We start from the raw sequence: 14,764 nt of genomic DNA on the forward strand, positions 1-14,764 counted from the left end.
ATGCAGCTCAGCAGGTTGCCAGACGGCAACAGGCATGCCTAAGAGAGGTGTTAGGCAGGCATTGTGCTTTTCTATTTCCCTTCCCCTTAGGCTGTGATCTCCTGCGGGCTTGAACACATTTCATCTTTAGGTGGGTGTAGCAATACAAAAGGTTTCTGACAATACAGTTGCTTTGAGCAAGTTTAATTTCCTTAAGCTCGTAATTCTATTATCAAGATCCAGGGCAAGCTAGGACATTGCCTTGGACTCATTCTCAATTAGAACCCACACGTGATCTCAGGGACATGTCCGGGCAAGCTCAGACATGACTTCTGACTCCGTCTAATTAGTAAACTCACGTGATCTCACATACACTCTCACCTCCTCATACCACCACTCGAGTCGGGGTTGTTGCACTACTCCCTTCCCCCAAATCCAGACCCCCCATGGCTACCACCTGATGTGATTGCCCAACACTCGTAGTGGCCGTTGTACGTGTAACAAATCCCGACTCTTCAACCTCTCCGATGGGTACATCAGTAAGCAACCCTCGAATCACTGTCCACTATTATACATCATAAGATAACGAGCGATGGCGACGGCTTTGGGAGGCCTTCATCCAGAAGTGGATTGACCATGGCTGATTATTATGATATTAAATGACATAACTGCTGATAGAACAGCCAATGTAGGGTTATCCTCTATAAATGAAGGGTCTTAGAGAACCATAGTTTGATTAAGAAAACCCTGTCTTGCATGTCGACTGGGCTGAGTTCTGAAAAGTATTTATTTTTACTTGGACTAAACTGTCATGATCCACCAACCACACCTCAAAGCCACGGATTTACAAAAGCTTGCCACTGCATCCAGCCACATAACAGTTTTGGCAATAATATAACATAAAATGATATACTATATTGGGGAAAACTGATTGCCCATATTAAACAGCTTCCTTTTGAAACGAGGCCAGGATGAAAATCCAAACCTCCCACAGCTCAGACAGCCCTTCCCAATTAAAATTACACACATTACAACTTTCACGACGTATTAACCATGCATGTATGTACGTACGCATGAGACGTCTGCCTGCCAGTGCCAACACATTATCTGTCCCATCAGATACATAGCACATTCCATTGGCCTAGTTGTACTACATCCTGTATATTACACAGCAGTCTTGGTATTCGGGACTTTGCATCTATGATGTGGAGCAGCACTATTACAGTATTTCTCATGTAATTAAATTCTAAAAGGTTTATCCTGCCCACCTTCAGCAACCCGTACTGACCGGGATGGTGAAGTATGGTCGAATTAACCCCACATCCCACCTAGCAGAGGACGCCCTCATCCGGCAGCTAATTTTCAAAAGGGATGTACATAGACGAAAAGAAAATACAGCACGTTTGTGCTCTTCCATACTCCTTCTCAATACCCATCCCCTCTAGGCTTTAATACAGTGCATTCCTGATCAGGCCTTTCCTGTGTCAGCTACAAGGTCTTTATGGAGATAAGGAGAGGATGCGGTTCTACATTGTTATGTAAATGTGGCATTGCGCTAAGCTGTGGCCAACTCAGAACCAGTCTTGCACAACACATATTTTTTATGGAGAAGTAAAAACAGCAGTGAGAGACAAAAAAAGAGGTGTGGTGGTTGTATTTGCAAGAAGGGGCTGACACATGATAATTAGCAAAACAATGGAAAACATAAATTACAATTCAGCATGTTTCACATACACGCCTCCATGCTTCATTGCATACATTCTAAGTTTTTGGTCCAATTTTTTCCAATGTTCAGGTGTTGGAAGTTAATGATTGGTAATTCAAAAATGGTAGCCCTAAGGGAGACAGATGGAATCGTAGCCCACACATTGTACACATCACCCAATGCATTAAAAGTAGCAGCAGGTATAAACATGCCTCACAACCATATCATGTTGCCTTTTAAATTATTATTTTACAAATGACATTTTCATCTGTGTACATGACATGGCTGAATCAATAAACGCTTCCATAGCAAATATGACCTGACTGTTTTTATTCCATTCATCAGTTCGCCGTGAAATTGTCCAGTCTCTCGTTTTCCTCAAACGAGGGAGGAGCAGGTTGGGGGAGGATCAAGGTGTTAAGAGAACATATAGTTTATTTTTTCTTGAGTTATAATTTGCATGTCACTGGACAGACGGAGCATGAAGGGGGATCATGTTACCTCTTAAAAGCTCAATGAAATTACAACAGTGCCATAATTTTAACCAATTGTATATTGTAAAAACATGGGCACTGGGAACAGTGAATGTGCCAAATGAGGAACCTGTCTGTTGTATGTATGCATGCTGAGCTTCTTTTGCACAGTATGTAGCCAACCCTGCTAATCGCAGGTGCGGGTCCCCCAAATGTATCCTGATTGTGCTAGTAACGTCAAGTCATGAGCCGCAGAATGAATTTGAAACTCTTGCATTACCCTGTGTTAGAGAATGGTGCGTGGAAGGAGATATCACTGACCTCTTAACCACACTACGGATATTATTTTCTCACTCATCTTGCCATTCGAGAGAAAGTGTTAATTGCATGACAGCAAAATTGATATTTCCAAGTCTCAGAATTGCAATTTAACCATAACCATAAATTGACTTAAACTTTTGAAACCAGAGTTCATCATGGACAATTGCCCACATTCAGTCACGATCTTGGCAGTGCTGGATCAGCATTGAGCAGTGAAATGAAGCATGGTCAACTTGAGCCCCACGACCCACACGGGGACTCCCTCGTCCAGCCCTGGACTGTAAAAATAAATCGTAATTTTACAAGTGTTTTAAATGATCTTATTTGCATGTTAACTAAAATAATGGAGCAATATGAGCCACCAGCAGTGATAAGATACATTATTTTTTCCAAATAAACTATCTTAATACAGAAAATAACAATGGAGCCCATCTTATTTCACATGGTGTGCATCCTCCAACTTCCACACCTCAGTGAATTGTCAATAACAATTACGATCTTATCATGTTATCTGACCACAAGATTTCGGAGACTGACTTTCATACCGTTCCACACGGGTGCAAATGAATGACATTTTTTTACGAAGAAATTTGAACGGTCATTGCCCGGAATGCTGACCGTTTTTCAAATGCACACCATAGCATAGTCTATAGTGATTTATGACAATGACCGAAACATTTTCGTAATTTTTTTAATATATGGAAACCAAAGTACTCCACTTAAGTAAAGAAAATCCTCCACTACCCCCAAATTCGCACTTTGTTACTGATATTTATGAGAAAGATACACTTCAATGCCCCATCTACAGTCGTGCCTTTGCATGAGTGCCTTATCATGGCAAGAGCCGCAATGCGCAAGCAAAGCTCCTCGCGAAAAAAAAACATCAGCATCATCTGCATAATCAAGTCTCCCAGGTGTAAAATACTTGTATTGGAAGAAGGGTTACATTTTATGATTTTAAATTACGGCAAATTTTAAAAGTAGCCTCAAGTAATCACATTGTTTGTATGTACACGTAATATAATCAAATTACTTACTTTGATATTGCATTCATTTTGATCACTCCATTACTTGTTAAAGTATGATGTTGAGTTTCGATTTAAAGCTTTCGTGACTGCACGGATTCATATTCTTGGTTCTTTCGGTAATGTCACGTAGAAGGGAAATAATAAAACAATATTGTTTTACTTTATCATTTCCATTCTACGTGACTTTACCGACAGAACCAAGAATATGATGTTGAGCTTCAGAAATAGCGGCACTACATACCGTGCACACACAGAGCTGCTGTACTGTATATATCTAAATATAAAGTGTAATCCATCAGAGACAATACATGTCAAAGGGAGTCCGCACGAGTCCTCCTGGTAAGGGGGACTTTCATTGTTCCGAAATGCACACACACACTCTCTTGGGAAGCTTTTCCACCAAAGACCCCATGCTCACGTCAAACTCTCTTTTTTTCATACCCCTCTCCCCGTTCCTTATCGAACCTTTTTTTTAAGGATTTCCCAGGTACTCTCCCTCTCTCCGTTCTCACCAATTCTGCCCCTCACCCCCTGTCCTCTCCTAATCCTCCTCTCACTCATCCGTTTTTTCGCCCGCTATTTTCTCTTTCTGAATCTCTCAATCTATCCCGAGCTTTCTCCTGTCAGCTGTCCTATGGCATCGCGTCATTATGTATTTATTTAGGGGTCTTCAGAAATCCTTACACACGTGAGATGTATGTAACGTATGTGCATATGCAGGCACAAACAAAAGACATCCTTCAATTATCCTTGGAGACTAAGGCTAACAGTCGTCCTGGTTTGACCGACAGAGTCCTGGTTTCAGAGGCTGTCCTTGTCTCACTTGGGTAACAATCAAGATATTTCCTGGTGTAAAATGTTATCGTTTTATGACGAACAATGCTGACTTCTTGCAAAGGGATGACTCTTTATTGATCCAAGAAGAAAAAAAAGAGCTGAGACGACCCCCCAATTAATACATACATAATAAATGCCACAATACAGGCATCCTTTGATATACGGGTAAAGAGATAATTTCCTGAAAAGTTTCCCGTAAAGTTAAATTTCATATATTGAACCCTTTTTTCCATTGAGATCCATTATATAATTGGCCCCAATACATAATAAAATCACACTTAAGAATGCAGCAATCATTTTTAAAGTAATATTTAATGGAAAATCCATACTTTTATAAGATATTAATAATACTCAAACTAAGTAACGAAAAAAATGGTACGGTATTTACATCCAAGGTAATTACACTTCTACGATCACTTTCACTCAATGGACTCTTTCCTGACATCTTTACTTGCTTTTACTGAAGTAAGCATGTTAAAAAATAATTCAATCCTGCACAGTACAGTATCAGGTGTGATGAACACAAAGGACCGCATCGAATAAGCCTAGCTTTGTCGGCACAAAGAGTGAAATTAAAGCACGTGCAAACGACCTGGAGCAGTATGAAATGCACACGAGGACACACAACAGACCATGTAGTGTATTGTTCATTTTTCCCTCGGAAAAAGATGTAATTTACAGATTCAAAACGATGTAAATGCGACTTTAACGTAACGGATATCGAATTTGTTCCCTAATTTATAACTTACGTTTTAGCGAAATTCCATAGAGTTGCTATATTACGAGGGATGACTGTACACAAATACATCATACCCATAGTACTGTTAATATATGTAAGGGTCATGTGAGGACAGCTTCAAGTAATGTAAGGGTCACTTAAGGTCACCTTAAGCAATTCATTATATGATAGCTCAGGGCATAGCCCAGGGGGATGAAGCACATGGGATTGACTGAGGAGTTAGAGAGAGAGAAAAGACAGGAACAAGAAATGATGGAGAGGGGACGATTTGATGCATAGAAAGGGATCAGGCGATAGGATCGGTGGAAAGAAGGGTGAGGAGAGTGATGAGAGCCTTCTGGAAGGTTCCAGAAAGGGCGGGGGAAAGTAGACATCGTAGGTGCGACATGAGCACTGGATAAAGAGTTCCCTATGAGTGTGTGGGTATTGTTTCTGGAACAAAAAAAGTTCACTTACCAGGACGAATCATGTGGACTCGCTTTCAAATATATATTACAAAAACTTACTTCATACATTACAAGTAGATTACAGGACTTTGTCCGCTACTGATGAAGGTCTCACCGCACCTCGTCAGTAAATACAGTTGTTTGACCATATTTCACTACGATGGACATTGGGGGCTGATACAGATGTGGGCGGGGGGGGGTGAACAGGACCAGTTGAGATAACACTTTATAGACGTATTGTCGGTGCACCGGTGCGCGGTAAAAAAAAGGTAAAAAAAATTCTGTAAATCTTTATTCTCCCGCGATTCGCAACCTCGGCCAGAAAATCTTACGTCCACTTTATTAAATGTTAGCCATGGCCAGGAATATAAAATCGGTTTGCAGGGTTTATTATGAAGTGTGCTGCAGCACCACTCCACACCACGTATACACCGACATATCACATGTAAACCATACACATACATAATGCACACGTGATTTAAAACAATACAAACGCATTTATATATATTGGACACATTAATAGCATGCCAGGATCAAAACGAAGGGATCAGGAAGAGAGCAAACGCATGTTCAAATACGTTTAAAATTTTGAATTTTGACGATGAAAAGCAACGTAGCAATGTGCCTATCGAGGAGCGGCTCAATCGGTGCCTATTTCCCTGCTATGGCATATTGATAGGGATCCTGCAGGACACATCGCTAACGGGGTTGACGGATGAGGCAAGCGGACTGTTGAGAGAATGGCAACCAGGGTGGGAATCATGGCTGAGATCATTGCCGGCCCTAAGGATGTTGAGACGTTTCAAACCACACAAGCAAGCCCCCCCCACCCCCGATCCATTAGGGCGGTGCCAAAAAATAAGTATTATTTTACCTCTTTAACCTGGGGTGCTGTCAAGTGTAACAGGTATATTTGTTTTGTGATAAGTCATGCGTAAACACAACATATGAGAAACACTGCGGGAAAAAAACAACCTCCAAGGGCAGCTCATAGGGATCGAGTGTTTTTCCCTCTCAAAGCATGATGTGGCTTTCCGAGGCTCATCTGACAGGCTCTTCGTGGAGAATAACGGAGGCTTCCTGGGTTTGATGGAGCTCCTAGGAGAGTATGACGAAGTGTTAAAAGAAGACTTGCAACGCATGATTTCCACGGATGTGATGGACCATTATACTGCGGAAAAGGAATGCAGAATGCAAATGTTTCATTAATGGCAAAACACTTTCTGGAAGACAATATTGTAAGGCTGAAAAGCGCTAAGTACTATTCGCTGTTATTAGATTTTACCCTTAGGAGAGTATGACGAAGTGTTAAAGGAAGACTTGCAACGCATGATTTCCACGGATGTGATGGACCATTATACTGCGGAAAAGGAATGCAGAATGCAAATGTTTCATTAATGGCAAAACACTTTCTGGAAGACAATATTGTAAGGCTGAAAAGCGCTAAGTACTATTCGCTGTTATTAGACTTTACCCTTTCTGACATAAATACGGATGTGTTAAGATGTTCAAACACCACACAGACACCTATTGCAAGACATCAAGTCTGCATTATCCACATACCTGTGGTAAAACATGCGAACAAATATGCTTTCATAATGTATGCATTGTCCTTGCAACTGATTGGCCTACATCAGAGACAGGCTCTGTTGCAACTTTGTCTCATCAGTACTAGACCAAAGGCCGCCAAAAGGTGAACAGCACGAGTAAGATGCAAATGCAAAAGCCTTAATGGCTCGGGTTACCATCTTCATACTGCCAAAACGGTCCCATAGATATTCGACTGTATTCCGGATGAATCTTCTTGGTTCTTTCGGTAAAGTCACGTAGAAGGGAAGTAATAAAATAATAAAAATAAAACATAATAAAACATAATAAATATTATTTTATTTTTTATTTTATTATGTTTTATTTTTATTATTTTATTACTTCCCTTCTACGTGACTTTACCGAAAGAACCAAGAAGATGAATCCTTGCAGTCACGAAAGCTTTAAATCGAAATGTATTCCGGATGTGAACCATTCTGAGAAGATGTCATTCATGGTTAGATTTATTGACACGTCAGATAGAAAATGTACAATTCAGGAGCACTTAATTAGTTTCATGACAGTGGATGAGAACACAGGGGAAGGAATGACTGATACCATCCTGTTCATAATCAAGGAGTGCGAAATCACATTCAAGACTGCAATGGCATGCTGTAATGGTATAATGGTTAATACAGAGGTTACCACTTCAATCATGGCAGCTGAAACAAACGGCAATATTTTGTCCACCCAACAGTATAAACTGATACACCACAAATAGTCCATCGGCAGGTCGCATGTGGTGGGGTAGAGTTTAGGTTACTCCCATAGGAAGAGTAGGCCAAATACCGTCTCGGGGGGCCATTCATAGCTCATCTAGTGGAGAAATTTCACCAGCAATGGCGTGAACAAGCAATTCCAGAGCTGCACCATTACCACATTTACCTTTTAATACACCACACACATATCCCCCAGTAAAAATCATATTCATCATCAGCCATGCTCAATCCACTGCTTGAATGTCTCCTCTCTAACCTGTGCATTTTCTCCATCTGTTCCTTTTTCTGTTTTTCAATGTTACTTCTAGCGTGTACCTCTTCATGCTTGTTTGCGCACTTTCAAGTTATTGTTCCATATCCTTTGTGAATTAAACATTTTTCGATGTATATATTTGAGCAAATACTATGCGTTGATTAAAAACGCCCATATTTAGGTATATTGGAATGTTACTTTGAAATATCAAATTCAAATTTCCAAAAACACTCAAATCTGCTCTCATTATTTCATTATTTCTGGATTCAGAATAAATGTTGTTAAACTACTTCATGATTTCTGTATTTTTATTGCAGCACTATTTTCATCGTGAAATTCTCTGAACTTTGTAATAAAAAAAGGTTGAAGACACACCACAACTAAATTTGCCAACACAGAAGTATCATACTATATGGACATATTTCACCAAAAAGAAAGTTTTATAGGCTGGCGCGCGCGAGACCAAATGTGTGGTCGCGATGTCACCACGCACATCTCCGTAATGACTTCACCTGCATCCCATAGCGTTGAGCCGGATTCATGCGTGCTGACATCACGCTCCCCTTCCCCCACTCACCCTTCATTGAGGTCGCGTATCCCCTGCAAATTTTGGGCAGTGCCAGTATTACTGGAAAAGCACTCCCAGAGCATGAAGTGCGGAGTTATTAATATGGCTTTCGTGTCAATGGTCATACAGTGTGCTGTCACTTGCCATTGTCTGGTTTTATTTACGTTAACAGGGTAACAGTGACATAGTACAGGTTGCAAATGCGTTTTCAGTTCGTAGTTATTTCCTGCACGTCCATATGCATGAGATTATCTTCCTGCTCGTGGCATAACGCTAGCAAAGAGGCAATCACCATTGGCCTTGGATTTACCTAGCCGTGTGTCATTAAAATATATTCAAAATAAACAAGTTGGATAATGAGTGCAATTTGAGATATAAACAATACACACGAATTCAGACTTGCCTTAAATTTCAAAAAAGATGTTTTGTTTAAATAACAACTGTTTCTTTACTTTACATTTATTTTATTTATATATATTTACTACTTACCTTTTTTATGCTATTTGATGGTTGAAATTTACTTTTACTTGTTGAGGTCGTGATGGGTTTCTTTTTTAATTCCTGTTGCTAGATGCCCCTCCTCCCAGTACCGTTTCCGTTCTGCTGTAATGTGCACTGAAGCCTACTTTATTGAGGGCGATATTGGCACATAAAATGAAGATTGATTGAATGTGTAATGGAAGACTTAAAGTGTTCTACAAATTCACGGGTGAATAAGGTCACGATTGCAATTGTATTACTCCAGTAGAATAAGGTGCGAGTTACATTATTGCCAAAGTTCATTTGTCAAAAGTATTAACTACAGGAGTAGATTATAATGTGGCTTTCATTTTTTTAAAGAGCTTTTCCTGATTATTTCAACAATAAAAAAAATATTTTAACGTATTTCAAATCATAAGATACAATTGTTACAAATGTAACAGTTCTTAATCAGTACGGGTGAAACGTTTCAAGGACATCCAGAAACAGGAAAACTAACCACAGCACGTGGCGGCACAGCGCGGTCAAAGTGAGATTTAAACAAACCACGATGAGCGTGCGGTGCAAATCGGTCCAAGCAGGTGAGTGGCTCTGCATCCAATGTGGTAATTGCTGTCTCCCCCACAATGGTTCTGTGGCGCCACATGAAGGCCAAGCGATTGTCGACGTGATCCTCGAAACGAAGGGACAGGGAGAGACAGGTCCTGCTTTTATGCGTTACAATCGTCCATGCACGGTACACTTTTGCTAATGCATTACTGTAGTTTCATTTATATTTTCCTTCTTATCGATACACTTACTGTAAATGGATAGAACAACTTTTTTTCATTCTCAACAGGTTTATTTCCTGATAAACATCATCGAGAGGAAATACATACAAAGTAACAACAGTTTAGTGCAGGATCAAATCTTTCAAATGTATGGCATTAAAAAAGTTAGCAAATAATCCTATGCATTTAGTATTAACTGGCCAAACGCACATCAACATGACTTCAAAATGGTTCTAATTTACTAGCCACCTTTATTACAATTGATTTGCATGAAAAAGGAAGAATGTGGTATCGAATTACATTTTAAAACACATATTTACAGGTCAAATGCACCCAAGCCTAAAGCCTAAATTACTAAAGTTCCAGTTTAGTTGTTTTTACTACCCACTTCAGGCGTTCTGGTTGACTCAAGCTGTAGCAGCTTGACTCTTCAAAATGAGATACAAATTCCCATTATTCATACTGTGGGTGTTGCGTAATCATTACTACTATATTATGAGCCAAGAATGTCTGTTTGTGTGCAACGCGCATGGCGTCACTCCACATGCCGCACCCCCCGTCATTAATATTCATGAGCGGCTGGATTTTTACACTCACGCAGAAGGTCGAGCGGAAATAAATTATTTTTCGCAAATTCGCTTTACGTTTCTTTATTGAAAGTGAATCTAATAAATAATTATACGCAGCAACAAAGTGGATTTGGTGTCTTTTTTTATTTCTTCAGCACTTCAGGCAAAAAGTAAGTCTAATTTATACTTCTACATTATGGTAAAATAGACATTTATCAGTGATTTTCCAGATTTGGTATTGAATTCCAGTTTATTTCAACCCCAGCGACCGAAAGCAGAAGAGAATAAAGTATCAGAACAGTGAAATTGAACAAATTGAAGGTCAGTTATGTAGAGTGCTACAGTGGCATGAAGTGAAGTGTTTTATGACGGACTTTTGTGCAAGATTCACTGCGATTAAATTTACACAAGATACAATTATACTCTGCTCAATTTTTTCGTAAAAATTACGGCTTCCGTCCTAGGACGGGTAAAGAAGCTAGTACGTACATAAAATCCCTATATTAATGGTAAATATTTCCTCATAGTATGTTTTAACAAGGGATATACAATATAGTGTTACTTATGTACTACTAGTACCTACACCTCATCTTCAAAATGTCAAAATATTTGAAAATTACTTTCCAGCGTTCTGATAAACAGGATCTGACTATTAATAAAATCTATATTAAATGTCGAGTAAATCCAAAATCAATCTACTGTTTAACACGGAGGCTTTCGCGACCAATATCATCCATAATATAGGTTTTTTTGGGGTTAGATCACGTAAATATTAATGTGTCGTTAAACCTGCCACCAGCCGACACAGCCAATTAGTAAGGTTTGTCACGTACAGAACATGCCAATTCGTTACTAGTACAGCACACCGGTGTGTTGGAGAGCAAATCCACAACATTTACAATTTGAGTACGACGTTTTGCCAGTAATTACAACTAGCTTCATCAGACGATTGCCTGATGACGCATATGGCCAAATCTTTTCTTACATCTCATTGCAGATAACGTTACATTGATTTTGGATTTACTCGACATTTGGTAAAAATAAAACCACTGTAACATTCTTGTTCATAATTTCACGATTACCACCACTCGAGATTGCTACATCACCAGAACAAACGCAAAGTCAATCCTTGCCAAAACCAGATTATTTCTTGTAATGAGGTTTAAATAACTGAAATAACATAGTTTAATTACAATAAAACCTCAACTATTAATATTTATACTCATGCAGTATATGGCCCTTTGCGAATACTGTAGTGACAACATGCCCCTTTTTAGTGAATAGTTCAGTTAAAGTGTGTCTAATTGCACACGCGGTTAACATAGCGTGCATGACTCGGGATGAGGCACATGTCAAGCGAGACACGAGGTGACGTGGAGCAAACAAGAAGGAATGAGACATGGGGTGAAGGAAGCAGCAAAGAACACATGGGGCAAGCTAGACACATGATGAAACGTGCAAGAAAAGCGAGGTGAGCAGAATACGGGGTAAACGAGACATGGGACAAGCGAAATGCGGACCGAGCGAGACACGGGGTGAGCAGGGTGAAATAAACGGGGGTGAGCAAGTTGAGGGAGAGTGGCAAGGAGCTCGTGTGGTGCGACACGGGGTAAGAAAGATGTGAGAGAAACACGGGGTGAGACACATGGTTGAGGTCAGCCAAGGCAGATGATGCAGAGGTCAAGGAGGTCATGAATGGTCAGGGGGTCACCAGAGCTCACTGTGGGCTGGCTAATGATCGTAGCTGGATGTGGAGGTTATGGTTGGAGATGTTACTTTTGTATTGTATTAGTTTTACACTTACTTTTCAGAAAACATTTGAACTCGGATTTTGGATAACTGGTGTGTGCAGATAACTGAGGTTTTCTTCGTACAAAACATGTGCTAAAATCAAATACAATCAGTGAAATAACAAATAGACAAACAATGCAATCAGACAAGCACATGACTTCAATCCAGCCAAACATTCAAGCAGAATGAAATAAACATTCACAGAGTGCAAACATAATCTAAAGACAAGACCCTCGTTGACTACCCTTACAGAATGTATATTGTTGACATATCTATAGTGAATATAAATAGTCCTACAATTCAATTATGATTTTAGCATAGTATGAGAACATTGTAGTTGCTAGAAGCAACATCTACACGTTTACATTTAAATACTATTTAATAACATGCCATTTTAAATACTTTAAAAGGCACAACTTAAACCACCAATGATGAGCTCTTCATGTCTTTATTTGTCAGCAATATTTGTTAAGATGACTAAATTAACGTTTAATATTATCTAACATGTACATAACATGTAAGATGAAAAAGCACTCAATACAAAAATATTGATATCGTTTGTTTTTTTCAAGTACAATAATGTTTTTTTTTAATTTCTGTAACAGGATTATCCTATGAACTAAACTGTTTAACCAGATATGGCCCACTGAGCTCTATAGCTCTTTTTCAGAAGCGACTTGGCCAGTGAAGTGACTTATGTGGAAATGTATAGCAGTCACATTCTCTAAATAATTAGTGATAACAGTGTAACAGTTTTTTGTGAACGAAAAGACACAATTTCGTCCGTTTTCTCATTGAAAATATGTAAATTTCAAAATAGCACAAAAGTAAAGTTTGTGGGGAATAATATCCATTTTCTATACTTATTAGGCATAAGCAATTACGAAATAACATTTACTACCTAGGAACAACAATTGGAGTTACATAGTGTAATTGATCATTACAACAGTGTATACTTATTCCCTGTCACGTGGAATTCTATTCTATGCTATTTAGAATGTATATGGATAGTGCCCTTTCCAGGGTGCTTTACAACGCCAATATATCCCTGCAATATTTACGCAGACACACCTGGGACCAGACTGGCATTGACTTAATCATCAGCCTGGCAAAACAACATGCTGCCTGGGTTCCTGCCTGCTGGATTGCTGCCCTCTATGAACACCGTGGCATCCGTTCAGAGTCGAGCAAAAGTGTGCATATTAATTGTGGCTGTTTGGCAGAATGTGGTTCAAAATTAAACTAAGGTTGTTTCATACCAAAAAAATAGCACAGTACTTTGAAATATTCAGCATGATCCGTTTACAGATACCACACTGAAATCAAATGGAGAATTGTAGAGAAAACATTTTATTCAAATGCCTCTACGTCTCCCACAAATCTCAATACGCTTTTAAAATCTCTGATCAATCTCCTGATACACTTTGTCCAACACCGCCAGTGTAATTTGCTCACAACATTCAAGGGTGCGTAAGCCGGGGATCATTGCTAGCTCTCGGTTTTGTCGTGCATATACATGTAATTTTGATTTAACCCCACGAGAAAAAATCCAGTGGGGTGATGACAGGCGAATATGGGGAGGGGGGGGTGCAGAGGGGGCTGGTCATTATTCCACCTGGAGCAATCCAACACACGTATCTTGTAAAAAGCACGCATTTTTCAGTGGTGTCATTAGAAATGAATAGTATATCTATACATGGATGAAACTGTATATTTCTTAAATGTTTATTCAGGAATAATATTCATTTCAACAATAGTATTTGTAAATAATACAGAGGAGAGGACAGAATCTTGCGTAGGGATGAGAAAATATTGCTTTCATTCATTCATAGTACATTGGCCCAGGTCAAATAATTCACTTGTTGGTACCACCCGAGATCGCTGCACTGAGTATATTATCACATAATTCACCTTCATTTCAATCTATATCTATCTACAGAAACTGGTATGCCTAATTGTTTGCCACTATCCATCAAATTTCACTCTGACCCATAGACTAACAAGGTAGAAATATGGTTTTCTGGTGGGCATGGTGGCATTGTGAGTGTTTATACACCATTCTTCTTGCCGGTCTGTTCACAGATTATTGTGGAAATGCCATCCAAACTTTTATGGCATCATTGTCGAGTGATTTGGCTATGCAATTAATTCCAAAGCATTACATTTCCAAGAGGCAACAAGGGTATTTCGCAGGTCATAACGAGTGTGTATGGGGCCGTCCATAAATGACGTCACGCGATTGTGCACGATTTTTGACTCCCCCCCCTAGTCACACGGCGTCGCAAAAAGTCAAACCCCCCTAAAATATGACGTCACAAAGCTCTGCTCCCCCCCCCCAAAAAAGGCATGCTTCAAATCGCTTTAAACTATTGTCATCGTAGTGCGTATTTAATGTGGCGCTGCACTCTGTTGTAGGAGAAAACATTCAATAAAAAGTCTATTTAATTAAGTAGAACGTGTTGTCTATATTTATTTAAAGTTGCGCATTTTGATGTGACG

Source organism: Lampetra planeri, chromosome 3 (genome assembly GCF_965212315.1).
Source record: "Lampetra planeri chromosome 3, kcLamPlan1.2.h2, whole genome shotgun sequence".
NCBI classification, from domain to species: domain Eukaryota; kingdom Metazoa; phylum Chordata; class Hyperoartia; order Petromyzontiformes; family Petromyzontidae; genus Lampetra; species Lampetra planeri.